A 26,302-nucleotide genomic window follows, 5' to 3' on the forward strand; every position below is an offset into this window, starting at 1 on the left:
TGTGCAGGTAGGCGGGGTGATAAAGGAGGCGGTGCTATGCATTCTGGGAACAGTTAAAGCTTTGAGCCTGTTGGTGCCTCGGATCAAGATCCTACTCTACACCCCATTGTCCATTCCTTGTGGAGCCCAGTGTACCCCGCAGCAGAAAAGGATTTACCAGTAGGTATTAAAATCCTATTTTCTCACACGTCCTAGAGGATACTGGGGATGCTTCAAGAACCATGGGGTTCATACCAAAGCTCTAGAACAGGCGGGAGAGTGCGGATGACTCTGCAGCACCGATTGACCAAACAAGAGGTCCTCCTCAGCCAGAGTATCATACTTGTAAAATTTCGCAAAGGTGTTTGAACCCGACCAAGTAGCAGCTCGGCAAAGTTGTAACGCCGAGACTCCCCGGGCAGCCGCCCATGATGAGCCCACCTTTCTGATAGAATGGGCTTTCACCGATTTCGGTAGCGGCAATCCTGCCGTAGAATGAGCCTGCTGAATCGTATTACAAATTTATCGCGCAATAGTCTGCTTAGAAGCAGGAACCCCAATCTTGTTGGGAGCCCACAGGACAAACAGAGCCTCTGTTTTCCTAATCTGCGCCGTTCTGGCGACATAGATCTTCAAAGCTCTGACCACATCGAGAGACTTTGACTCCACCAAGACGTCAGTAGCCACTGGCACCACAATAGGCTGGTTAACATGAAAAGATGAAACCACTTTTGGCAGAAATTGCTGACGAGTTCTCAACTCCGCCCTATCAGCATAAAAAATCAAATAGGGGCTTTTGTGAGACAAAGCCGCCAACTCAGACACGCGCCTTGCAGACGCCAAGGCCAACAACATGACAGCTTTCCAAGTAAGGAATTTTAACTCAACCTTGCGCAAAGGTTCAAACCAATGTGATTGCAAGAATTGCAAAACCACATTAAGGTCCCATGGTGCCACTGGGGGCACAAAGGGAGGTTGGATGTGCAGCACGCCTTTTACGAAGGTCTGAACTTCTGGAAGGGAGGCCAATTATTTTTGAAAAAAGACCGACAAGGCCGAAATCTGTACTTTAATAGAGCCTAACTTTAGGCCCGCATCCACACCTGCTTGTAGGAAATGGACCAAACGCCCCAGGTGAAATTCTTCCGTAGGATCCTTCTTGGATTCACACCAAGACACATTTTCTCCAAATACAGTGGTAATGTTTTGCAGTTACTTCTTTTCTAGCCTGAAGAAGTGTAGGAATGACTTCACTGGGAATACCCTTTCGGGCTAGGATTTGGCGCTCAACCGCCACACCGTCAAACGCAGCCGCGGTAAGTCCTGATACACGCACGGCCCCTGTTGTAACAGGTCCTCCAGAAGAGGAAGAGGCCAGGGATCTTCTATGAGCAACTCCTGAAGATCTGGATACCAGGCCCTTTTTGGCCAATCCGGAACAATGAGGATCACCTGAACCCTTGTTCTTCTTATAATTTTTAACACCTTTGGAATGAGTGGAAGTGGAGGGAACACATAGACCAACTGAAACACCCACGGGACACCATCATGTCCACTTTGATGAACTCCCCAACGACTTGTCACTTCTGCAAAGACCTCTTGATGAACACCCCACTCTCCTGGGTGGAGATCGTGTCTGCTGAGGAAGTCTGCTTCCCAGTTGTCTACTCCTGGAATGAAGACCGCTGCCAGAGCTCTGGCATGCCTTTCCGCCCAGTGAAGGATCTTCGTGGCCTCGGCCATCGCCGCTCTGCTCTTTGTTCCGCCTTGGCGGTTTATGTACGCCACTGCTGTCACGTTGTCTGACTGAATCAAGACCGGCAGACCTCGAAGAAGATGTTCTGCTTGCAGTATGCCGTTGTGGATGGCTCTTAATTCCAGAATGTTTATGTGTAAACAAGCTTCCTGGCTTGACCACTTTCCCTGAAAATTTCTTCCCTGTGTGACTGCTCCCCAGCCTCGGAGGCTTGCATCCGTGGTCACCAGGATCCCATCCTGAATCCCGAACCTGCGTCCCTTCAGTAGGTGAGAACTGTGCAGCCACCACAGAAGGGAAATTCTTGTCCTGGGAGATAGAATTATTTTCCGGTGCATGTCCAGGTGAGACCCGGACCACTGATCCAGCAGGTTCCACTGAAACACCCTGGCATGGAACCTGCCATACGGAATGGCCTCGTGGGCCGCCACCATCTTTCCCAGCAACTGAGTGCAGTGAAGAACGGACACCCTTGCCGGTTTCAGAATCTATTTTACCATTTTCTGTATTTCCAGAGCTTTTTCCACTGGCAGAAAAACTCTCTGTAATTCTGTATCCAGAATCATACCCAGGAACGACAGCCGTGTCGTTGGATCCAACTATGATTTTGGCAAATTTAGGAGCCAACCATGTTGTTGCAAAATCGTCAGTGAAAGAGCAACATTCTTCAACAATTGCTCCTTGGACCTCGCCTTTATGAGGAGATCGTCCAAGTACGGGATAATTGTGATTCCCTGCTTGCGCAGGAGAACCATCATTTCCGCCATAACCTTGGTGAAAATTCTCGGAGCCGTGGGTAGACCAAACGGCAACGTCTGAAATTGGTAATGACAATCCTGCACAGCAAATCTCAGGTAAGCCTGATGTGAAGGATATATGGGGACATGTAAGTAGGCATCTTTTATGTCGACCGACACCATAAAATCCCCCTCCTCCAGACTGGAGATCACTGCTCGTAGAGACTCCATCTTGAACTTGAATCTTTTCAGAAAGAAATTGAGGGATTTTAGGTTTAGAATCGGTCTGACTGAGCCATCCGTCTTCGGGACCACGAACAGGCTCGAATAAAAACCTTCCCCCTGTTGAGACGTGGTACCGTGACAATCACTTGATTTTGACACAACTTTAGTATCGCAGCGCTTACTATCTCCCTTTCTGGAAGAGAAGCTGGCAAGGCCGATTTGAAAAATCGGTGAGGGGGCACGTCTTGAAACTCTAACTTGTATACCTGGGTTACTATATCTACTATCCAAGGATCCAGGTCCGAGAGCACCCAGACCTGACTGAAGTGTTTGATACGTGCCCCCACTAGTGCGGACTCTCGCTGCGGAGCCCCAGCGTCATGCGGTGGATTTGGTAGAAGCCGGAGAGGACTTCTGCTCCTGGGAATTTGCCACAGCCTGGGACCTTTTTCCCCTTCCTCTCCCCCTCACAGCAAGGAAGGAGGACCCACGACCTTTTTTGAATTTGTTGGGCCGAAAGGACTGCATCCGATAGTGAGGCGATTTCTTCTGCTGTGCAGGAACATAAGGTAAAAAGGATGACTTACCCGCGGTAGCCGTAGACAGGGCCGGATTAACAATGGGGCGGATGGAGCTGCAGCTCCAAGCCTCCCATTGAAAATAGGCCCACAGATCCCCTGCAGTGCAGCCAGCGCTGACAGGAGAAAAAAAGATCCTGTCATCACTAGCATCTCACACACCTCCACCCCTGATCGGCTGGCCAAAGTCCGACTCCCGACAACCCCAGGGATTGTCCAGAAGGGGCTGCTTCCCCTGTCTGTATCTGCCTGAGGCTCCGCCCCCTGTCCCGTCCGAGGCTCCGCCCCATTCCACCCGAAGCTCCGCCCCCGCACTCGATGTGGCACTGGCAGCAGGAAGCCTCTTCAGTTTGCCCTGTCTGGTGTGCGGCTGCTGCACATAATAAGTAGAACAGTAGGACAGCAGAAGAGCAAGGTAGGTGGTGGGGTGGTGTGTCATAACTTCAGTACATATATTAGAGAACAGGGGGCATAAGTTAAATAATTATATTGTAATAAAAGGGGGGACAGGAAGTTCAAGTTACACAAATATATAAAAGGGAGGTTAGTGGGCATAAGTTAAATATAAGGAGGAACAGGGCCACAATTTTAATATAAAGGGAGTCACTCAGGAAGCACAACTTAAATATTAAAGGGCGGATATGGGTACAAAGTAAATATATATCGCGAGACAGGTGACAATATAAATACTGTAGGTAAGGAGGCATGTGGCATAAATTAATAAAATCATATCTTAATATATTATTTAAGATGAGGTAGCGGCATAAGTTAAATATATAAGAGGAGGATGGGCACAAGTTAAATTTATATATCATTGGGGACAGAAGCACAACTTAAAAATAAATGGGGGGGACGCAGGTGGCAGAACAATATTATCTAACACTGGGACAGTGGCATAAGTTAACTATTACCCCTTTTCCACTAGAAGTCTTGGGTCTGACCCGGGATCTGGAACACGTTTACACTGCACCCGGGGACAGTGTCTTCTGGCCGGTGCTTGGAGATGACGTCATCTCCAAGCGCCGGGAAAACCAGCAGATCGAGACCCTTGGTGCATGGCCTCGGTCCCATTAGGCCACGCCCCCAATGTGATGCTGCCCACTGTCACGCTGGGGGAAAGCCCAGCACTTTGGAAGCTGATGGGCTGCCCCCAGCCTCTGCTTCCAGCCAGCGCTGCTGTCTGCATAGCAGGACAGACAGCAGCACTGATAGCATACTCTTCCCCCCCCAACCTCCCAACCGCCTGCGGGACACTGCAGTCAGGGAGGAATGGGCTCAACATGCTGTAAACGGGTCCTGGGTCGGATGACCCGGGTAACCCGTTTACACTATACCCTTACCCGGGTCATTCCCGAGTCCAACCCAGGTAGCTACCCGGGTTGGATTCCCGAGTCACTTGATCCGGGGTTTTTCAGAGGGAGCCGTTTCCACTACCAAAACACCCAGGTCAATGTGTGCCCCCATGCAAAAACCTGTTTTTTTGAGCTAGTAGAAAAGGGGTATAAATAAGAGAGAACTGGAAGCTCACGATTAAAATATATGGGTGTGCAGGGGACACAAATTGAATATGTAAGAGGAGACCGGGGCTACAACTTAAATATATATATATATATATATATATATATAGGAAGGTGAATAAGGTGTTTCTAAGCGACCAATGGTGTCACATAAAATTTGGGAGACTGAAAATATATTAAAATATTTTGACAATTTATTACTTTGCACACCAGTAAAAAACAGTTATACTACTAAAATCACAGATAAAAGATTAATTAAAATCTTTGGAGCAGGCTAAAAATACAGAAAATTCATCCATAAAATAAAATAAAATATGGGGAACATAAACTGCATAAAATGACGGTAAAGACAAGATAAAAAAGAACCATAAAACTGCTTAACTTGAGAGGATGGGTTATGTCTGGTAACACCCAACGCGTTTCGTCCTATCTAGACTTCATCAAGGGGTGATCTGTGAGTGGGACAGCTCAGATATATATACCTGCACTAATGAGGAAGTAATTATTACCTCACTTCCTGTCAATTAGTGGTTCACAAACCACTAATTGACAGGAAGTGAGGTAATAATTACTTCCTCATTAGTAAACCACTAATTGACACTAATCATTAGTAAACCACTCATTAGTAAACCACTAATTAGACTCAGATTTATCAAATCTCTTAGCCAACTTAGTCACATTTGCATTTAAAACACTTAACATATTTACCCAATCATCCGTCGGCGGTGCCGACATTGTCACTCTCACAGAACTGTCTGTCCCCACGCCTGCCTCCTCCTGGGAAGAGCATTCAGCCTCAGACATGTCGACACACACACGTACCGACCGCCACAACCACACTGGGGCTATAGGAGACAGACCAACAGCAGATCCTATTAGAGAGACACAGAGAGAGTTCTGCCAGCTCACACTCAGCACCTATCCCGGTACTGAAGTCAGTAACAAGACTGCCCAGACCTGCTAGCGCTTTTTACATATATAGTAAATCACCAATCACTAGTGCCCCCCCCCCCCCCCTGTTTTGCACCCTGTTACTTGCACAGAAGTGTGGAGGTCAGGGCCAGCGTCTCTGCAGCCTTCTGTGAAGAGAAAAATGGCACTGGTCCGAGCTATGCGGCTAAGCCCCACCCACTACATGGCGTGCTTCAGTCCCGTTCAAAAAATCTTTATACTGGCGGGGGTCCCTTAACAAGTGCCTGGGCGCTGTTATATTCTATGGCAGTTCTGTTTGAGGCCCCCCATGCTGCCCAGGGCGCCCCCCCTGCGCCCTGCAGTGCCGTGATCAGTGTGGGAGCATGTCGCGCAGCACGACCGATGCGCGGTACCTCAAACGCCGTCTTCTGCCGTCACTGAAGTCTTCTGATCTTCTCATACTCACCCGTCTTCTATCTTCTGGCTTTGTGAAGGGGGTGACGGCGCGGCTCCGGGAACAAGCAGCTAGGCGTACCAAGTGATCGAACCCTCTGGAGCTAATGGTGTCCTGTAGCCTAAGAAGTAGAGCCTTTGAACTCTTAAGAAGTAGATCTACTACTCTCCCCTCACTCCCATGATGCAGGGAGCCTGTAGCCAGCAGGTCTCCCTGAAAATAATAAACCTAATAAAGTCTTTTCCCTGAGAAACTCTGGAGAGCTCCCCAGTGTGCATCCAGTCTCGCTGGGCACAGAATCTAACTGGAGTCTGGAGGAGGGGCATAGAGGGAGGAGCCAATTCACACCCATTCAAAGTCTTATAGTGTGCCCATGTCTCCTGCGGATCCTGTCTATACCCCATGGTTCTTGAAGCATCCCCAGCATCCTCTAGGACGTATGAGAAACAATATATATTTTTCAATATAGCAGTAGGTGCCACTGGGGGGTTTCCTGACCAACGCGCAGTTTGGAGCCGATTGGAAATGTATCTGTGTCCACTTTATCTCTCTCCAAGGCTTAGTACATATACCACAATGTTTCAAAGCGACATGAAATTTACAAGTCATACAACTATATATACAGTATATCTATTAGAGATGAGCGCCTGAAATTTTTCGGGTTTTGTGTTTTGGTTTTGGGTTCGGTTCCGCGGCCGTGTTTTGGGTTCGAACGCGTTTTGGCAAAACCTCACCGAATTTTTTTTGTCGGATTCGGGTGTGTTTTGGATTCGGGTGTTTTTTTCAAAAAACACTAAAAAACAGCTTAAATCATAGAATTTGGGGGTCATTTTGATCCCAAAGTATTATTAACCTCAAAAACCATAATTTACACTCATTTTCAGTCTATTCTGAATACCTCACACCTCACAATATTATTTTTAGTCCTAAAATTTGTACCGAGGTCGCTGTGTGAGTAAGATAAGCGACCCTAGTGGCCGACACAAACACCGGGCCCATCTAGGAGTGGCACTGCAGTGTCACGCAGGATGTCCCTTCCAAAAAACCCTCCCCAAACAGCACATGACGCAAAGAAAAAAAGAGGCGCAATGAGGTAGCTGTGTGAGTAAGATTAGCGACCCTAGTGGCCGACACAAACACCGGGCCCATCTAGGAGTGGCACTGCAGTGTCACGCAGGATGGCCCTTCCAAAAAACCCTCCCCAAACAGCACATGACGCAAAGAAAAAAAGAGGCGCAATGAGGTAGCTGTGTGAGTAAGATTAGCGACCCTAGTGGCCGACACAAACACCGGGCCCATCTAGGAGTGGCACTGCAGTGTCACTCAGGATGTCCCTTCCAAAAAACCCTCCCCAAACAGCACATGACGCAAAGAAAAAAAGAGGCGCAATGAGGTAGCTGACTGTGTGAGTAAGATTAGCGACCCTAGTGGCCGACACAAACACCGGGCCCATTTAGGAGTGGCACTGCAGTGTCACGCAGGATGTCCCTTCCAAAAAACCCTCCCCAATCAGCACATGATGCAAAGAAAAAGAAAAGAAAAAAGAGGTGCAAGATGGAATTGTCCTTGGGCCCTCCCACCCACCCTTATGTTGTATAAACAAAACAGGACATGCACACTTTAACCAACCCATCATTTCAGTGACAGGGTCTGCCACACGACTGTGACTGATATGACGGGTTGGTTTGGACCCCCCCCCAAAAAAGAAGCAATTAATCTCTCCTTGCACAAACTGGCTCTACAGAGGCAAGATGTCCACCTCATCATCACCCTCCGATATATCACCGTGTACATCCCCCTCCTCACAGATTATCAATTCGTCCCCACTGGAGTCCACCATCTCAGCTCCCTGTGTACTTTGTGGAGGCAATTGCTGCTGGTCAATGTCTCCGCGGAGGAATTGATTATAATTCATTTTAATGAACATCATCTTCTCCACATTTTCTGGATGTAACCTCGTACGCCGATTGCTGACAAGGTGAGCGGCGGCACTAAACACTCTTTCGGAGTACACACTTGTGGGAGGGCAACTTAGGTAGAATAAAGCCAGTTTGTGCAAGGGCCTCCAAATTGCCTCTTTTTCCTGCCAGTATAAGTACGGACTGTGTGACGCGCCTACTTGGATGCGGTCACTCATATAATCCTCCACCATTCTATCAATGTTGAGAGAATCATATGCAGTGACAGTAGACGACATGTCCGTAATCGTTGTCAGGTCCTTCAGTCCGGACCAGATGTCAGCATCAGCAGTCGCTCCAGACTGCCCTGCATCACCGCCAGCGGGTGGGCTCGGAATTCTGAGCCTTTTCCTCGCACCCCCAGTTGCGGGAGAATGTGAAGGAGGAGATGTTGACAGGTCGCGTTCCGCTTGACTTGACAATTTTGTCACCAGCAGGTCTTTCAACCCCAGCAGACTTGTGTCTGCCGGAAAGAGAGATCCAAGGTAGGCTTTAAATCTAGGATCGAGCACGGTGGCCAAAATGTAGTGCTCTGATTTCAACAGATTGACCACCCGTGAATCCTTGTTAAGCGAATTAAGGGCTCCATCCACAAGTCCCACATGCCTAGCGGAATCGCTCCGTGTTAGCTCCTCCTTCAATGTCTCCAGCTTCTTCTGCAAAAGCCTGATGAGGGGAATGACCTGACTCAGGCTGGCAGTGTCTGAACTGACTTCACGTGTGGCAAGTTCAAAGGGCATCAGAACCTTGCACAACGTTGAAATCATTCTCCACTGCGCTTGAGACAGGTGCATTCCACCTACTATATCGTGCTCAATTGTATAGGCTTGAATGGCCTTTTGCTGCTCCTCCAACCTCTGAAGCATATAGAGGGTTGAATTCCACCTCGTTACCACTTCTTGCTTCAGATGATGGCAGGGCAGGTTCAGTAGTTTTTGGTGGTGCTCCAGTCTTCTGTACGTGGTGCCTGTACGCCGAAAGTGTCCCGCAATTCTTCTGGCCACCGACAGCATCTCTTGCACGCCCCTGTCGTTTTTAAAAAAATTCTGCACCACCAAATTCAAGGTATGTGCAAAACATGGGACGTGCTGGAATTTGCCCATATTTAATGCACACACAATATTGCTGGCGTTGTCCGATGCCACAAATCCACAGGAGAGTCCAATTGGGGTAAGCCATTCCGCGATGATCTTCCTCAGTTGCCGTAAGAGGTTTTCAGCTGTGTGCGTATTCTGGAAAGCGGTGATACAAAGCGTAGCCTGCCTAGGAAAGAGTTGGCGTTTGCGAGATGCTGCTACTGGTGCCGCCGCTGCTGTTCTTGCGGCGGGAGTCCATACATCTACCCAGTGGGCTGTCACAGTCATATAGTCCTGACCCTGCCCTGCTCCACTTGTCCACATGTCCGTGGTTAAGTGGACATTGGGTACAACTGCATTTTTTAGGACACTGGTGAGTCTTTTTCTGAGGTCCGTGTACATTTTCGGTATCGCCTGCCTAGAGAAGTGGAACCTAGATGGTATTTGGTAACGGGGGCACACTGCCTCAATAAATTGTCTAGTTCCCTGTGAACTAACGGCGGATACCGGACGCACGTCTAACACCAACATAGTTGTCAAGGCCTCAGTTATCCGCTTTGCAGCAGGATGACTGCTGTGATATTTCATCTTCCTCGCAAAGGACTGTTGAACAGTCAATTGCTTACTGGAAGTAGTACAAGTGGGCTTACGACTTCCCCTCTGGGATGACCATCGACTCCCAGCAGCAACAACAGCAGCGCCAGCAGCAGTAGGCGTTACACGCAAGGATGCATCGGAGGAATCCCAGGCAGGAGAGGAATCGTCAGAATTGCCAGTGACATGGCCTGCAGGACTATTGGCATTCCTGGGGAAGGAGGAAATTGACACTGAGGGAGTTGGTAGGGTGGTTTGCGTGAGCTTGGTTACAAGAGGAAGGGATTTACTGGTCAGTGGACTGCTTCCGCTGTCACCCAAAGTTTTTGAACTTGTCACTGACTTATTATGAATGCGCTGCAGGTGACGTATAAGGGAGGATGTTCCGAGGTGGTTAACGTCCTTACCCCCACTTATTACAGCTTGACAAAGGGAACACACGGCTTGACACCTGTTGTCCGCATTTCTGTTGAAATACCTCCACACCGAAGAGCTGATTTTTTTGGTATTTTCACCTGGCATGTCAACGGCCATATTCCTCCCACGGACAACAGGTGTCTCCCCGGGTGCCTGACTTAAACAAACCACCTCACCATCAGAATCCTCCTGGTCAATTTCCTCCCCAGCGCCAGCAACACCCATATCCTCCTCATCCTGGTGTACTTCAACACTGACATCTTCAATCTGACTATCAGGAACTGGACTGCGGGTGCTCCTTCCAGCACTTGCAGGGGGCGTGCAAATGGTGGAAGGCGCATGCTCTTCACGTCCAGTGTTGGGAAGGTCAGGCATCGCAACCGACACAATTGGACTCTCCTTGTGGATTTGGGATTTCGAAGAATGCACAGTTCTTTGCTGTGCTGCTTTTGCCAGCTTGAGTCTTTTCATTTTTCTAGCGAGAGGCTGAGTGCTTCCATCCTCATGTGAAGCTGAACCACTAGCCATGAACATAGGCCAGGGCCTCAGCCGTTCCTTGCCACTCCGTGTCGTAAATGGCATATTGGCAAGTTTACGCTTCTCCTCCGACAATTTTATTTTAGGTTTTGGAGTCCTTTTTTTTCTGATATTTGGTGTTTTGGATTTGACATGCTCTGTACTATGACATTGGGCATCGGCCTTGGCAGACGACGTTGCTGGCATTTCATCGTCTCGGCCATGACTAGTGGCAGCAGCTTCAGCACGAGGTGGAAGTGGATCTTGATCTTTCCCTAATTTTGGAACCTCAACATTTTTGTTCTCCATATTTTAATAGGCACAACTAAAAGGCACCTCAGGTAAACAATGGAGATGGATACTAGTATACAATTATGGACTGCCTGCCGAGTGCAGACACAGAGGTAGCCACAGCCGTGAACTACCGTACTGTACTGTGTCTGCTGCTAATATAGACTGGTTGATAAAGAGATGTCTATGTAACTATGTATGTATAAAGAAGAAAGAAAAAAAAAACACGGTTAGGTGGTATACAATTATGGACGAACTGCCTGCCGAGTGCAGACACAGAGGTAGCCACAGCCGTGAACTACCGTACTGTACTGTGTCTGCTGCTAATAATATAGACTGGTTGATAAAGAGATGTCGTAGTAGTATGTATGTATAAAGAAGAAAGAAAAAAAAACCACGGTTAGGTGGTATACAATTATGGACGGACGGACTGCCGAGTGCAGACACAGAGGTAGCCACAGCCGTGAACTACCGTACTGTACTGTGTCTGCTGCTAATATAGACTGGTTGATAAAGAGATGTCTATGTAACTATGTATGTATAAAGAAGAAAGAAAAAAAAACCACGGTTAGGTGGTATACAATTATGGACGGACTGCCTGCCGAGTGCAGACACAGAGGTAGCCACAGCCGTGAACTACCGTACTGTACTGTGTCTGCTGCTAATATAGACTGGTTGATAAAGAGATGTCGTAGTAGTATGTATGTATAAAGAAGAAAAAAAAACCACGGTTAGGTGGTATACAATTATGGACGGACTGCCTGCCGAGTGCAGACACAGAGGTAGCCACAGCCGTGAACTACCGTACTGTGTCTGCTGCGACTGGATGATAAATGATATAAAAAATATATATATATCACTACTGCAGCCGGACAGGTATATATTATATATTATATAATGACGGACCTGCTGGACACTGTCTGTCAGCAGAATGAGTTTTATTTTTATAGAATAAAAAAAAAAACAACACACAAGTGAAGTCACACGACGAGTGTTTAACTTTTTCAGGCAATCACAATATAAGTATACTACTAACTATACTGGTGGTCAGTGTGGTCAGGTCACTGGTCAGTCACACTGGCAGTGGCACTCCTGCAGCAAAAGTGTGCACTGTTTAATTTTAATATAATATTATGTACTCCTGGCTCCTGCTATAACCTATAACTGGCACTGCAGTGCTCCCCAGTCTCCCCCACAATTATAAGCTGTGTGAGCTGAGCAGTCAGACAGATATATAATATATATAGATGATGCAGCACACTGGGCTGAGCCTGAGCAGTGCACACAGATATGGTATGTGACTGAGTCACTGTGTGTATCGCTTTTTTCAGGCAGAGAACGGATATATTAAATAAACTGCACTGTCTGGTGGTCACTCACTATATAATATTATGTACTCCTGGCTCCTGCTATAACCTATAACTGGCACTGCAGTGCTCCCCAGTCTCCCCCACAATTATAAGCTGTGTGAGCTGAGCAGTCAGACAGATATATAATATATATAGATGATGCAGCACACTGGGCTGAGCCTGAGCAGTGCACACAGATATGGTATGTGACTGAGTCACTGTGTGTATCGCTTTTTTCAGGCAGAGAACGGATATATTATTAAATAAACTGCACTGTCTGGTGGTCACTCACTAGTAAACTCTCTGCACTCTCTACACTTCTACAGTACTCCTCCTAGTCCTAAGCTCCAGTAAATCTCTCTCTCTTATAATCTAAATGGAGAGGACGCCAGCCACGTCCTCTCCCTATCAATCTCAATGCACGTGTGAAAATGGCGGCGACGCGCGGCTCCTTATATAGAATCCGAGTCTCGCGAGAATCCGACAGCGTCATGATGACGTTCGGGCGCGCTCGGGTTAACCGAGCAAGGCGGGAGGATCCGAGTCTGCTCGGACCCGTGAAAAAAACCATGAAGTTCGGGCGGGTTCGGATTCAGAGAAACCGAACCCGCTCATCTCTAATATCTATATGCAAATGGAAACATGTTTATCTTGGCCTTTTATAGGATTAATTGAGCCAGGGCAGTCGGACTTAAACCACTGCTGTAATGTCTTCATCCCCTGCTGTATTGTTCTCTGTATTGTATTGCAGCTGAGAACAATAGATGTAGGTTTTATGTTAATAAACCATGGTGTGCCTAGGCGCAGCAAAGAAGCCAAGATAACCGTGGATCTATCTGTATATGTATATGGCCTGATTCTGAGACGGACAACATCTGAGTATGGCCTCCTATGTGAGTGCTACAGCATCTCTGTATTTAAGCACTTTTATACCCCTTTCACACTGACAAATATTTACCGGGTTATTGCACATGAATGCACATCAACTCGGGAATTTGCTCAGTGTGAAAGGGTACTGAAGGAATATCCCGGCTCAAGCGTCCCGGCATTTCAGCCCAGGTCTCGACCTGAGTTGAATACGGAATTGTCCCGGGATGCGGGGTAGTGTGAACGGGTAAGCGGGGTCAAGGCGACCCGGAACCCGTTCTCTGCATAGGAGGCGACGGCTCTTGGAGATGATGCTCTCCAAGCGTCTCCTCCAATAGCGCCAGCAGTGACGTCACTAACCCGGGTCGTGTCGCAAGTCTGAAAGGGGACTCAAGCCGGGTCGCACCTGGAAACACCCGTGTACATATTCCCGGGTGCGACTCGGCTATGTCAGTGTGAAAGGGGTATAAGCAGCATGCCTGACACTCCTAAAATTACGCACAGAGATGTTGCGTCTTTTGAACTTCCTGTCACCTACCACTACCCAGGAATGCCTCTTGCATTTCTGATACTGTGAGTCCAAATCTGTAATGCAACTCTGTTTGTGCAAAATTGGGGAGCTTGCGCGCACTGCACATATGATGCATGCACATATGAAGAACATCACTGCACTGTGTCTGACATCACTGCTGCGCACAACTCAGTTTCAGTGTCATGGTGATGTGTACTGGTCAGGATCCTGGCAGTCAAAATGCCGACGCCAAAATCCGACACTGCGACAGCTGGGATCGCGAACGAGCGTATGCTGCCCGGAGGGTTAGGTTTAGGCGCCCTTGGGGAGGGTTTGGTTTAGGCTGTGGGTAGGGAGGGTTAGGTGGGCATTGGAGAAAAGGTAAGTATACTTACCTTTCCCCTGTCGGGATTTCCACCATCGGGATGCCGCAGTCGATATTCTGACAGTTGGCATTCTGATGGTCGGCATTTCATACCCAACACGTGTATTAAATTAATAATTACATGAGTGGCCATCATTTAGTATTGTGTTATTTTCATTTATTATAATGTGATTAAAGTAGTACCTGGGTACAATGTGAGCCATTATATATTATGAGTATAATATGATGAAAGATAACCATTATCGCCTATGTATTAAGTATTTGAGGTCACGTCTGTGTATGTATTAAATCAGAAACCCGTTCTGTCTAGTGATGGAAGAGGCGTTGGGGGCGGCCGCGGGACTGGGCAAGTGGCGTCACGTGACGCATGCTGCACTTCAGGTTGCTGCTCAATTTGATATTTCCCGCCTTCTCCAGGTAACTGTCACCGATCAGAACAAAGCAGCCGCCATTTTATTTATGCCTCCTGCCTAGTCCCGCATCGTTCTGTGTCAGGTTGTATATAGAGTTTGTCACGATATGAGAGACATGGAATAGTTACGTCAAATTCTGTGGCTGTACTGTGGGAACATGATGTAGTAAAAGCGTAAAAGTGCTGAGTGTATACATATGTTGGATAGCCGCACCATTGTTTATCATAGCATTTAATACATTGATGGGGTTTACCCAGCTGTTATCTATTGTGTTTAAAATAGTTTGCTACTACATTCGTTCTGTTGACATCTCTGTTAGTAAAGCATGCTGGGCGATGTAGTTCAGTTGAAGAAAGGTACTACTACATCCAGACATAAGGGCCACCTACCATGTGTGGAATTGGGTATGGCACATTATAATTTATAGTTAGACAATCGCTAAAAAGTCACAGGCTGACACTTGTCATGTGCTGGCTAATGTGTACCTGTCCTATCAGTATAGCATTTAATTATACTCTAATTACTATATAGTATAATTATGACACTTTCTGTAGACGAATAATATATGATGAGTCCTTTACATATTAAACCCCATACTGCCAACCTGACATTATTTTGAAAGTATTTTCAAATTCAATTAATGTAATTCAGGTCAGGTAATTACAATTAAAAACTGAAAACGTACTACTACATAAAAAAAAAGTACAAGGTTGGCAAGCATGCATTCCTCCCTCCTACACCTTAAGATTCGAGTCATTGTTTCTACTCCATATAAATATTGCAGGAAGTATGTTTTTATAGTTACTAATCTATTTAAAATGTTTTGCATAGTAGAAGTGATATTTATACTTCTGCTTTATAAAGGACATGGAGCTTTGATACAAATTTGCAAATGTTTTCTGTCCATTGATAAAATGTTGTTAACACATGATGTGCATGCCTGACTCCCATTCCAGTGTTAGAATTGTCTACTTTTGTTTCTCTCGCTTTTTTCTTTCTTTCTCTGACGTCCTAGTGGATGCTGGGTACTCCGTAAGGACCATGGGGTATAGATGGGCTCCACAGGAGACTGGGCACTCTTAAAAGAAAGATTAGGTACTATATCTGGTGTGCACTGGCTCCTCCCTCTATGCCCCTCCTCCAGACCTCAGTTAGTATCTGTGCCCGGCCAGAGCTGGATGCACCCTAGGGGCTCTCCTGAGCTTCCTAGAAAAGAAAGTATTTGTTAGGTTTTTTATTTTCAGTGAGATCTGCTGGCAACAGACTCACTGCTACGTGGGACTGAGGGGAGAGAAGCGAACCTACCTGCTTGCAGCTAGCTTGGGCTTCTAAGGCTACTGGACACCATTAACTCCAGAGGGATCGAACACAGGCCCAGTCCTCGGTCGTCCGGTCCCGGAGCCGCGCCGCCGTCCCCCTTGCAGAGCCAGAAGAACGAAGAGAAGTTGAAAATCGGCGGCTGAAGACTCCGGTCTTCATTAAGGTAGCGCACAGCACTGCAGCTGTGCGCCATTGCTCCCTTAGCACACCACACACTCCGGTCACTGATGGGTGCAGGGCGCTGGGGGGGGGGGGCGCCCTGGGCAGCAATTAGATTACCTTACTTGGCGAAAAGCACATAATACAGTCTGATAAACTGTATATGTGCATTAACCCCCGCCATTAAAGTACATAAAAGGACAGAAGCCCGCCGCTGAGGGGGCCGGGCCTTCTTCCTCAGCACACCGGCGCCATTTTCTCTTCACAGCTCAGCTGGAAGGAAGCTCCCCAGGCTCTCCCCTGCAGTATCCTGGTACACAAAGGGTAAAAAAGAAAGGGGGGGCACATAAATTTAGGCGCAAAACTGTGTATATAAGCTGCTATAGGGGAAAAATCACTCAGTATAGTGTACATCCCTGTATTATATAGCGCTGTGGTGTGTGCTGGCATACTCTCTCTCTGTCTCTCCAAAGGGCCTGGTGGGGGAACTGTCTTCAAATAGAGCATCCCCTGTGTGTGTGGTGTGTCGGTACGCGTGTGTCGACATGTCTGAGGTAAAAGGCTCCTCTAAGGAGGTGGTAGAGCGGATATGTGTGTGGGAGGGTGTCTCCGTCGACAACGCCGACACCTGTTTGGATATGTGTAAGTGCTGAGGTAAAATTATTGCACAAAAGTTTAGGGAACAGAAAGGAAATCTACCCTGGTCTGTCCCTATGTCACAGAGTCCTTCAGAGTCTCTCTATGTTCACTATCCAAAATAACAAAGTATCGACACAGAGTTTAACTCCACTGTCGACTACGATAATGCAAGGTAGCAGCCAAGAGGGCTAAAAGATATTCAATATATGATTATTGGAATAAAAGATGATTTGCATATCACTGATGACTCATCTGTCCCTGACATGAGAGTACACATGTTAAGGGGAAGAATGCTGAGGTAAATTTCCCTCCTCTCATGAGGAAAAAGAGCGGGAATCTCCAGACAAGAGACGGCAGCTTCCCACAAGAGAATTCTCAAGCTGTATCCTTTCCCCACTAGGGCCAGGATGTGTTGAGAATCTTCCCCTTGGGTGTCCTGTTTGCACTAGCTATTCTCAGGGATCCTGCAGATATTGTGCACATTCTAGTATACTACCCAGACCGGCGATTGTGTCGGCATGGGTTTATAGCGCTGTGGCAGCGTGGACAGGTACCTTATCAGCAGAGATTGAGACCCTAGTATGCATATAAATATTTTAAGATGCTGTCTTAAGTGATAGATATATAATTATAAAGCATGCCCAAAGGGACATGAGTATACTGGGTCCTAGAGACAAAAGCTATGTCGATTTCTGCTTGACGTGTCCTGTAGAATATACATTGGACAGATGATGCCGACTTAAGAGGCATATGGAAGGCTGAGGATTGTGTGGAGAAAGGTTCTCGGGCCTGGTCTCCACAGCTATAGCTGGTAATTCTGATATTTTGCCTTATATTCCTGCACAGCCTAGGAAAGCAAGACATTTTTAAATGCAGCTTTTCGAATAAAGAAACAAGAAAGTCTGAGGTGCGTCCTTTCTTGTCAGAGCCGGGGGCAGGGGAAAGAAGCTGTACAACACAGCTAGTCCCCAGGAACAGAAGTCCTCCCCGGCCTCTACAAAAATCCACCGCATGTCGCTGGGGCTCCACAGGCGGAGCTAAGCCCGGTGGGGACACGCCTTCGTATGTTCAGCCACAAGTGGGTTCACTCCCTGTTAGATCCCTGGGCAATAGAAATTGTATCGCAGGGATACAGGCTGGACTGTGAGAAGATGCCCCCTCACCGAGGACCCGGCGGGCTTCCCCCCAAGAGAGGGAGCCAGTGTTAACTGCAATTCGTAAATTGTATCTTCAACAGGTGGTGGTCAAGGGTCCCCTCCTTCAACAAGAGGATGTTATTATTCGACCATGTTATAATCCCGAAACCAGACGTTTCGGTTAGACCCATATTGTATTAAAATCCCTGAACATATACCTGAAAAGGTTCAGGTTCAAGATGGAATCGCTAAGAGCGGTCATTGCAAGCCTGAAATGAATCGGGATATAAGGGATGCATACCTTCGTGTCCCCATTTATCCACCTCATCAGGCGTACCTCAGAATTGCGGTACGGGATTGTCATTACCAATTTCACCAAGGTAATGGCGGATATGATGGTGCTCCTGCGGAAGCAAGGTGTCACTATTATCACATACCTGGATGATCTCCTCATAAAAGCGAGATTAAGAGAGCAGTTGCTGGACAGGGTATCACCTTCTCTGGAAGTGAAACGGCAACACGACTGGATTCTATATATTCCGAAGTCGCAGTTGGTTCCTACAGCTCATCTGCCTCGCCTAGGCATGATCCTAGACACAGACCAGAAGAGGGTTTATCTCCCGATAGAGAGAGCTCAGGAGCTCATGACACTGGTCAGGAATCCATTGAAAACCAAAACAGGTGTCAGTGCATCACTGCACTCGAGTCCTGGGAAGGATGATGGCATCATACGAGGCCATCCCCTTCGGCTGGTTCCATGCAAGGACAATGGAACTTACTGGACAAGTGGTCCGGATCACATCTTCAGATGCATCGGTTAATCACCCTATCCCCCAGGGCCAGGGTGTCTCTCCTGTGGTAGCTGCGGAGTGCTCACCTTCTCGAGGGCCGCAGATTCGGCATTCGGGACTGGGTCTTGGTGACCACGGATGCAAGCCTCCGAGGGTGGGGGGCAGTTACACAGGGAAGAAAATTCCAAGGTTTGTGGTCAAGCCAACAGACTTGCCTTCACATCAATATCCTGGAACTAAGGGCCATATACAACGCCCTAATTCAAGCGGAGTTCCTGCTTCGCGACCAACCGGTTCTGATCCAGTCAGACCGCAGGGGCTCATGTAAACTGCCAGGGCGGCACAAGGAGCAGGGTGGCGAGGGTAGAAGCCACCAGAATTCTTCGCTGGGCTGAGAACCAAGTAAGCGCACTGTCAGCAGTGTTCATTCCGGGAGTGGACACGACCTCCACCCGGGAAGGTGGTGACTTCATCAGGAAGTCTTCACGCAGTTTTGCAAATTGATGGAAACTGCCTCAGGTGGACTACATGGCGTCCCACCTCAATAAAAAGATAAAAAAGGTTTTACGCTGGGTCAAGGGACTCTCAGGCGATAGCTGTGGTCGCACTAGTAACACCGTGGGTGTTCCAGTCGGTCTATATATTCCCTCCTCTTCCTCTCAGACCCAAGGGCTGAGAATTGTAATAAACGGAGAAGTGTGAACAATATTCTTTGCTCCGGATTGGCCAAGAAGGACTCGGTACCCGGAATTGCAAGAAATGCTCTCAGAGGACCCATGGCCTCTGCCTCTCAGTCAAGACATGTTGCAACAGGGACCCTGTCTGATCCAAGACTTACCGCGGCTGCGTTGGACGGCATGGCGGTTGAACGCCGGATCCTAGCGGAAAAGGGCATTCCGAATGCAGTTATTCCTACGCTGATAAAGGCTAGGAAAGACGTCACAGCAAGACTTTTTCACTGTATATGGCGAAAATAGGTTGCTTGGTGTGTGGCCGAGAAGGCCCTACAGAGGAATTCCAGGGGGGTCGATTCCTGCACTTCCTACAGTCAGGAGTGACTATGGGCCTAAAATTAGGATCCATAAAGGCCAAGATTTCGGCCCTATCCCTTTTTCTCTCAAAAAGAACTGGCTTCACTGCCTGGAGTTCGGACGTTGTTACAGGGGTGCTGCATATTCAGCCCCTTTTGTGCCTCCAGTGGCACCTTGGGATCTTAACGTGTGTTGGATTCCTAAAATCCCACTGGTTTGAGCCACTTAAGACCGTGGAGCTAAAATATCTCACGTGGAAAGTGGTCATGCTTTTGGCCTTAGCTTGGACTAGGCGTGTGTCAGAATTGGCGGCTTTGTCATGTAAAAGCCCATATCTGATCTTCCATATGGAAAGGGCAGAATGGAGGACTCGTCCCCAATTTCTCCCTAAGGTGGTATCGTTTCATTTGAACCAACCTATTGTGGTGCCTGCGGCTACTAGGGACTTGGAGGATTCCAAGTTGCTGGACGTAGTCCGGGCCCTGAAACTTTGTTTCCAGGACGGCTAGAGTCAGAAAAACTGACTCGCTATTTATCCTGCATGCACCCAACAAGCTGGGTGCTCCTGCTTCAAAGCAGACTATTGCTCGCTGGATCTGTAGCACGATTCAGCTTGCACATTCTGCGGCTGGACTGCCGCATCCTAAATTAGTAAAAGCCCATTCCACGAGGAAGGTGGGCTCTTCTTGGGCGGCTGCCCGAGGGGTCTTGGCTTTACAACTTTGCCGAGCTGCTACTTGGTCGGGTTCAAACACTTTTGCAAAATTCTACAAGTTTGATACCCTGGCTGAGGAGGACCTTGAGTTTGCTCATTCGGTGCTGCAGAGTCATCCGCACTCTCCCGCCCGTTTGGGAGCTTTGGTATAATCCCCATGGTCCTTACGGAGTACCCAGCATCCACTAGGACGTCAGAGAAAATAAGAATTTACTCACCGGTAATTCTATTTCTCGTAGTCCGTAGTGGATGCTGGGAGCCCGTCCCAAGTGCGGACTCTCTGCAATACATGTATATAGTTATTGCTTAACTAAAGGGTTATTGTATGAGCCATCTGTTGAGAGAGGCTCAGTTATTGTTCATACTGTTAACTGGGTATAGTTGTCACGAGTTGTACGGTGTGATTGGTGTGGCTGGTATGAGTCTTATGGGCCCTACACATTTAACGAGGTGCCGCCGAGATGCCCGACGGCCGATACGGCCGACGGGCGACCCGGCGGCGGGGGGGCAGTGACGGGGGGAGTGAAGTTTCTTCACTCCCCCCGTCACCCGGCTCCGTAGACTTGCAGGCAAATATGGACGATCTCGTCCATATTGGCCTGCATGCACAGCCGACATGTCCCCAGCGATGAACGAGCGCGGGGCCGCGCATCGTTCATCGCTGGTGACTCCACACTGCACGATATGAACGTTATCTCGTTCATTAATGAACGAGATCGTTCATATCGTGCAGAAAGATCGGCATGTGTGTAGGGCCTATTACCCTGGATTCTAAATCCTTTCCTAGTAATGTCAGCTCTTCCGGGCACAGTTTCCCTAACTGAGGTCTGGAGGAGGGGCATAGAGGGAGGAGCCAGTGCACACCAGATATAGTACCTAATCTTTCTTTTAAGAGTGCCCAGTCTCCTGCGGAGCCCGTCTATACACCATGGTCCTTACGGAGTACCCAGCATCCACTACGGACTACGAGAAATAGAATTACCGGTGAGTAAATTCTTATTTTTTGCTTCCAGACACAGACTAAATATGACGCATTGAAATGGGGGCAGTTATGCTAATATACTGCATAATAGGCCTGCCTTCTTATTATATTTTTAGTTAGTGCTTTGTTTATCATTTGCTAATAAAAGTTAGGTGTAGCATAATATGGACAGTAACCATTTGCTTGTAGGTATAACTCAAGATTTTTTTTTTTTGCTCATTAAATGAACTGTTATGGCATCAATCATAACTTGTATGTGCTTGCACCTCATAAAGGGAACGTGCCCCAAAACTGCCTAATCCTGATCGAGAAGAAATAATGGCAATTTACACAAGATAACCACAAATCTGGATTCCCATCCTGCCGAAGTGAAGTTGGCAACCCTCTACATTAGCTTTACTAAAGGGATATCTGATAAAGGTTTAAATGGATTAACCTGTAGCAATCCGACCCCAGGATTACGCTGGAAAACAATAGAGAGGCTCTATATGATCTACTGTACACCTTGATGAAATGTTCATATGTGAGTAGTGAAATCAAGACACTGCTATAAAAGAAGTGTCACAATCCTTCCTAAATTCCTAGTTTTGTGAGTTACCGCTGCCATCACTCCTGCAGTTCAGTATATCCTGGTCACAGAGTTTAGCCCAGCTTACCAGTTCAAAGTATATCCAGTTTCACTGAGTTCATTATCTGAGAAGTCTGCTCAGCATACAAACTGCAGTCTGTGTTACTTGCTGCTGAAGCTCCTGATTAGCCACCTGAGTGAGAGTTCCCCTGTGTTAGTAATCTGCAAAATCCTGAATTCAGCAGTATTATTCATCGCTGGCAGTGAAGTCTGTACATACTATCTCTGCACAGCGCTGTCGGCATTCTGTGTATAATCCTAAGTGTATCTCTCTGCAGAGCTCCACTTCCACTCAGTATCCTGACTCACTGACTGAACGCAAAAGTTCCCTCCAAAACCCAGACATGGGTGCATCCATGCTGGATTCGGTCAGCTTTCTCTCCACAGTCAATCCAGACGTTCCTCCAAGACCAGCTGATCGCAGTAAGCAATGAGCATCTAACCAGTGCTATAAAGGGGACTAACTGTCAAGCCCAAATTGCCAGTACAACATCGCTTCTGCTTAAGAAACTACTACTCAGTGCTGTGCTCCCAGATACTGTGTATTCCCAGCTACCAGGTCCAGTCTGGTAATTAGTCCCAGTGTGCTCCATCTTCCAGATCCAGTCTGGTAATTAAGTGGACTTTCATCTAGAAACACCATTCCGGTTCCAGTTACTATTCCAGTTCCAGTCCGGATCCAGTCACCTTCTGCTTCCAGTTACTATCCCGGTCCAGTCCAGCTCCAGTATTCTTTCCAGTTCCAGTCTGTTCACTCTCCAGTTTCCTGTACAATAAAGTTTGTTACCATTTCTGTACATGCCTTCGAGTCATCCACTGCTATCATCAAGCAGGAGCTTGATTAGACCTCTCAGCTTCATCCATACACCTTCAGCTCCTGCTTTAGCACCCCACGCCTAGCCCAACCCTCAGGTGTGACAATAAGTAATGTGTCAAGACCTGGAACTAGGGCTCAGTCCTCAATCAATTTCAACTGCAAGAACTTGGTGCATGAGATAAAAGTTTCTGGTTTGGTAGATTTTCATTTGCCATAAAGTAGGAATTTTAAACTATTTGCTATGTTAAGACAGATAATTAGTGATGATCATCAACAGCTCTGTCGTTGAAGGTTTTTCACCATTGTAAATTAGCCATTGATGGTGAGCCCGCGTAGACTGTGTCTTCACATTGCTTGGCGGGCACTTACCATCAGCCTCCCATTGATGGTGAACCACCATTAGTATCAGACAGTCAATGGCTATTAACTATCAGTAGTCGATGGCTACCTTTACAGGCAATTGCCTTATCATAAACATTAATAATGGCAGGACAGCATATCTTTTAAATCGATGAGTTATAAGTTGACTTGTTCTTGATTCTGTGAAGCAGATCTGGTCAAATGCTAGGAATCATGACCTCTTGGGTTTGTCTAAGGTTATGAAAATAGCTGAGATTGCCTGTTAACTGACTTCTAGACTATTTGCAGATATACTGTGTGCTAATTAAACACTTTTAGAGAAAATAACCATTTGATTTGGCTTGCCGACATGTTTGCAACATCTCCAACTTCTGTGATATGAGTTTACCTCCTCTTCATGTCTCCGTTGTGACTGATATACATTTATGGAAAAGTTTATCCAGGAATCAGCAGCCCTGAACTTTTGGGGGGTATAGAATGCAGAGAATCCTGTTGCAAGACTTTGGTTAAACATCTATCACATTCACAGGAGAATAGCTGATCATAGGTGACTTTGAACTACCTTTATTACCACTGCCATTGTTCCTAGGACCTGCATGAACTCTCATATGGGCACAGACAATAGTCCTGACAGCCCTCCAATGACCAGATTCTGAGGCAGGAAGACTTCAGCAAGTGGCTAAAGGGTCATTCCATGGCAGTTCACCCAGGCATGACACACCAACTCAGATTTTCATGATACTTTGTACACTTCATACTACCACATAGCTACTAACCCATATAAAAAATATGTCTCTAGGCCTCACAGTTTTTGAGGTATAGGGCAGTGGTTCTCACCCTCGGTCCTCAAGTACCCCCAACAGTTCATGTTTTCCAGGTCACCAAGCATGTGCACAGGTGTATTCATTACTCACTGACACATTTTAAAAGACCCACGGGTAGAGCAAATTATTTCACTTGCAATCCTGTGAGGAGACCAGGAAAACATGAACTGTTGGGGGTACTTGAAGACCGCTGTTGAGAACCACTGGTACAGGGGGTCAAAGTTTTTAAAATTGCACGGAAATGCCACTCCTGGTGCTCAGTTTTTTGTGAGGTATATTTTGAAAAAAAATTCACATCTCGGTGCCTAATGCACGTATCACTTAGAAATTTTCACCCTCTGACAATCAAACTGTGGTGAATCCAGAAAAAAATGGGTGTGGGGGGGGGGGGGGGGGGGGGAAACCAATTTCCCTAGGGTTAATGGTTCGTAATTCCTGCTGACAGGACATTAAACTCCTGAGGCGCTGTTTCACATACCACAGTGTGTGTGCACACGCCGGCAGCACACCGCCACCCCCTAACAGATGCTGAAGTAGACGCAGCACTCCGGGGTCCCGTTTAGCGGGTCCCCGGTGACATGTGGTGGCATTAAGGGCGCGGCGGTCATGAGCTGCGGTGCCTGTGGCGGACTCCAAACTGGCGCTGACAAAGGGGGTTATTAAACTTCCTTTTACACTGTAAGGGGGTTATTAACTTTCTTTTATATATATATATATATATATATATATATATATATAAAGCCAGTATAATCTTGTGAGGGACCGTGCGCCATGGAAGGGGCAGGGCTTCCCGGAGAGCGGGACCAGAGGCTGTAAGGCGCCATTTCCTGCTGCTGCTGACTGAAAGGGTGAATGTTGGAGCTGCTCCTCCACAGACCCTGCTGAACCACCAATAGTACTAGTACCAGGGGGTTTTATAGGAAGGGGGAGCATAGCGGTGGTGACACTGCTGTGGTACAAAATTGATTTATATTGAATATACCCAGCGGAGTGCTGCTTTGCCTGGTATTCTGTGCTGGTCCCAATCCTCTCTGTCACTCCATTCGGACTGTCTGGGGTTGCTGTGGTGTTTCACTATCTGTGTTGTCACTGCACTGTGTTTATTCACATAACTCTGTGTGTTTCTACATTAGAATGTCTGGGAAAAAGATTGTGTGTCCCTCATTGAACACTAAGTTTACTTCTTCCCCAGAAGGGTCGCTCCTGTGTAACCAATGCTCTCTACCCTCTCAGGGTAGTAGTGTGCAGGAACCTGAGTGGTTAGAATCATTCAAAAACATGATTCATAATATTAATACAGAGTTAGCTACTGCTAGAAAAGCAAAGCAGACACTTAAACAATCTGTTGATAACATGTTTGTTAAAGCTGCTGACCACAGTCAGGCTCCTCAGCCCCCTCTGTTGGCCTCGCATAAACGTGCACTCCAACAAGCACTCCAGCTTCACCCATAGCAAGGGTTACCTTGCAAGACGCCATTCAAAAACTGCTACGAATGGGGGTTGTGGTCCCAGTACCTCTCCAGTTGCACAACAGAAGGTTTTACTCCAGTCTTTTTGTTGTACTGAAACTGGACGGTTCAGTACGGCCCATCTCGAACCTAAAATCTCTGAACCCCTATCTACGCGCATTCAAATTCAAGATGTTATCCCTGAGAGCGGTGGTCTTCGGCCTGGAGGAGGGGAAGTTTCTAGTGTCCCTGGGTGTCAAGGAAGCTTACCTACACGTCCCCATATGGCCTCATCAGGCTTACCTCCGGTTCACTGTACTGGACCACCACTTCCAGTTTCAGGCCTTACCCTTTGCTCTCTCCACAGCTCCAAGGGTATTCACAAAAGTTATGGTGGAGATGATGCTGCAATTGCGCAGGATGGGTGTCAACATAGTCCCCTATTTGGATGATCTCCTGATAAAGGCAGTCTCCAAGGCACGTCTGCTACACAGCGTAGACATGACTACTTGTCTGCTTACGAACCACGGATGGATCCTAAATTTCCAGAAGTCTCACCTGGAACCGTCACAAAGACTCCATTTCCTGGGCATGATACTGGACATGGGTGCTCAGAAGGTATTCCTCCCCATGGACAAGGCCTTGACAATCCAGGCTGTGGTCCGCTCGGTGCTCAGACCTCGCAGGATCTCGATTCATCTTTGCATTTGCCTACTGGGCAAGATGGTGGCCAAAAGCACAGATCTCCCTGTTATGGTGGCTACAAGACTCTCACCATGTGGAGGGTCAGAGTTTCAGTACCCAGTCCTGGACTCTACTGACAACGGATGCCAGCCTCTGAGGTTGGGGGGCCGTGATCCAGGGGGCTCAGTTCCAGGGAAAGTGGTCGTGTCAGGAATCTGCACTCCCGATAAATG

The 26,302-nt window shown here is 47.4% G+C and overlaps 1 protein-coding gene across 5 annotated transcripts in view; it reads left to right on the top strand.

The window, feature by feature from the left end:
- Positions 1-14,453: 14,453 nt before the first annotated feature.
- RAD21L1 (RAD21 cohesin complex component like 1) overlaps positions 14,454-26,302 on the top strand; it is a 619,411-nt gene continuing 607,562 nt past the window's right edge. For 4 of the 5 annotated variants that reach the window (XM_063959127.1, XM_063959130.1, XM_063959129.1 and 1 more), the window contains exon 1: positions 14,544-14,617. The gene's annotated coding sequence lies outside the window, so the exon portion shown is untranslated. The other variant, XM_063959128.1, reaches the window with a different exon arrangement.

This window comes from Pseudophryne corroboree, chromosome 3 (assembly GCF_028390025.1).
Source record: "Pseudophryne corroboree isolate aPseCor3 chromosome 3, aPseCor3.hap2, whole genome shotgun sequence".
Classification (NCBI taxonomy): domain Eukaryota; kingdom Metazoa; phylum Chordata; class Amphibia; order Anura; family Myobatrachidae; genus Pseudophryne; species Pseudophryne corroboree.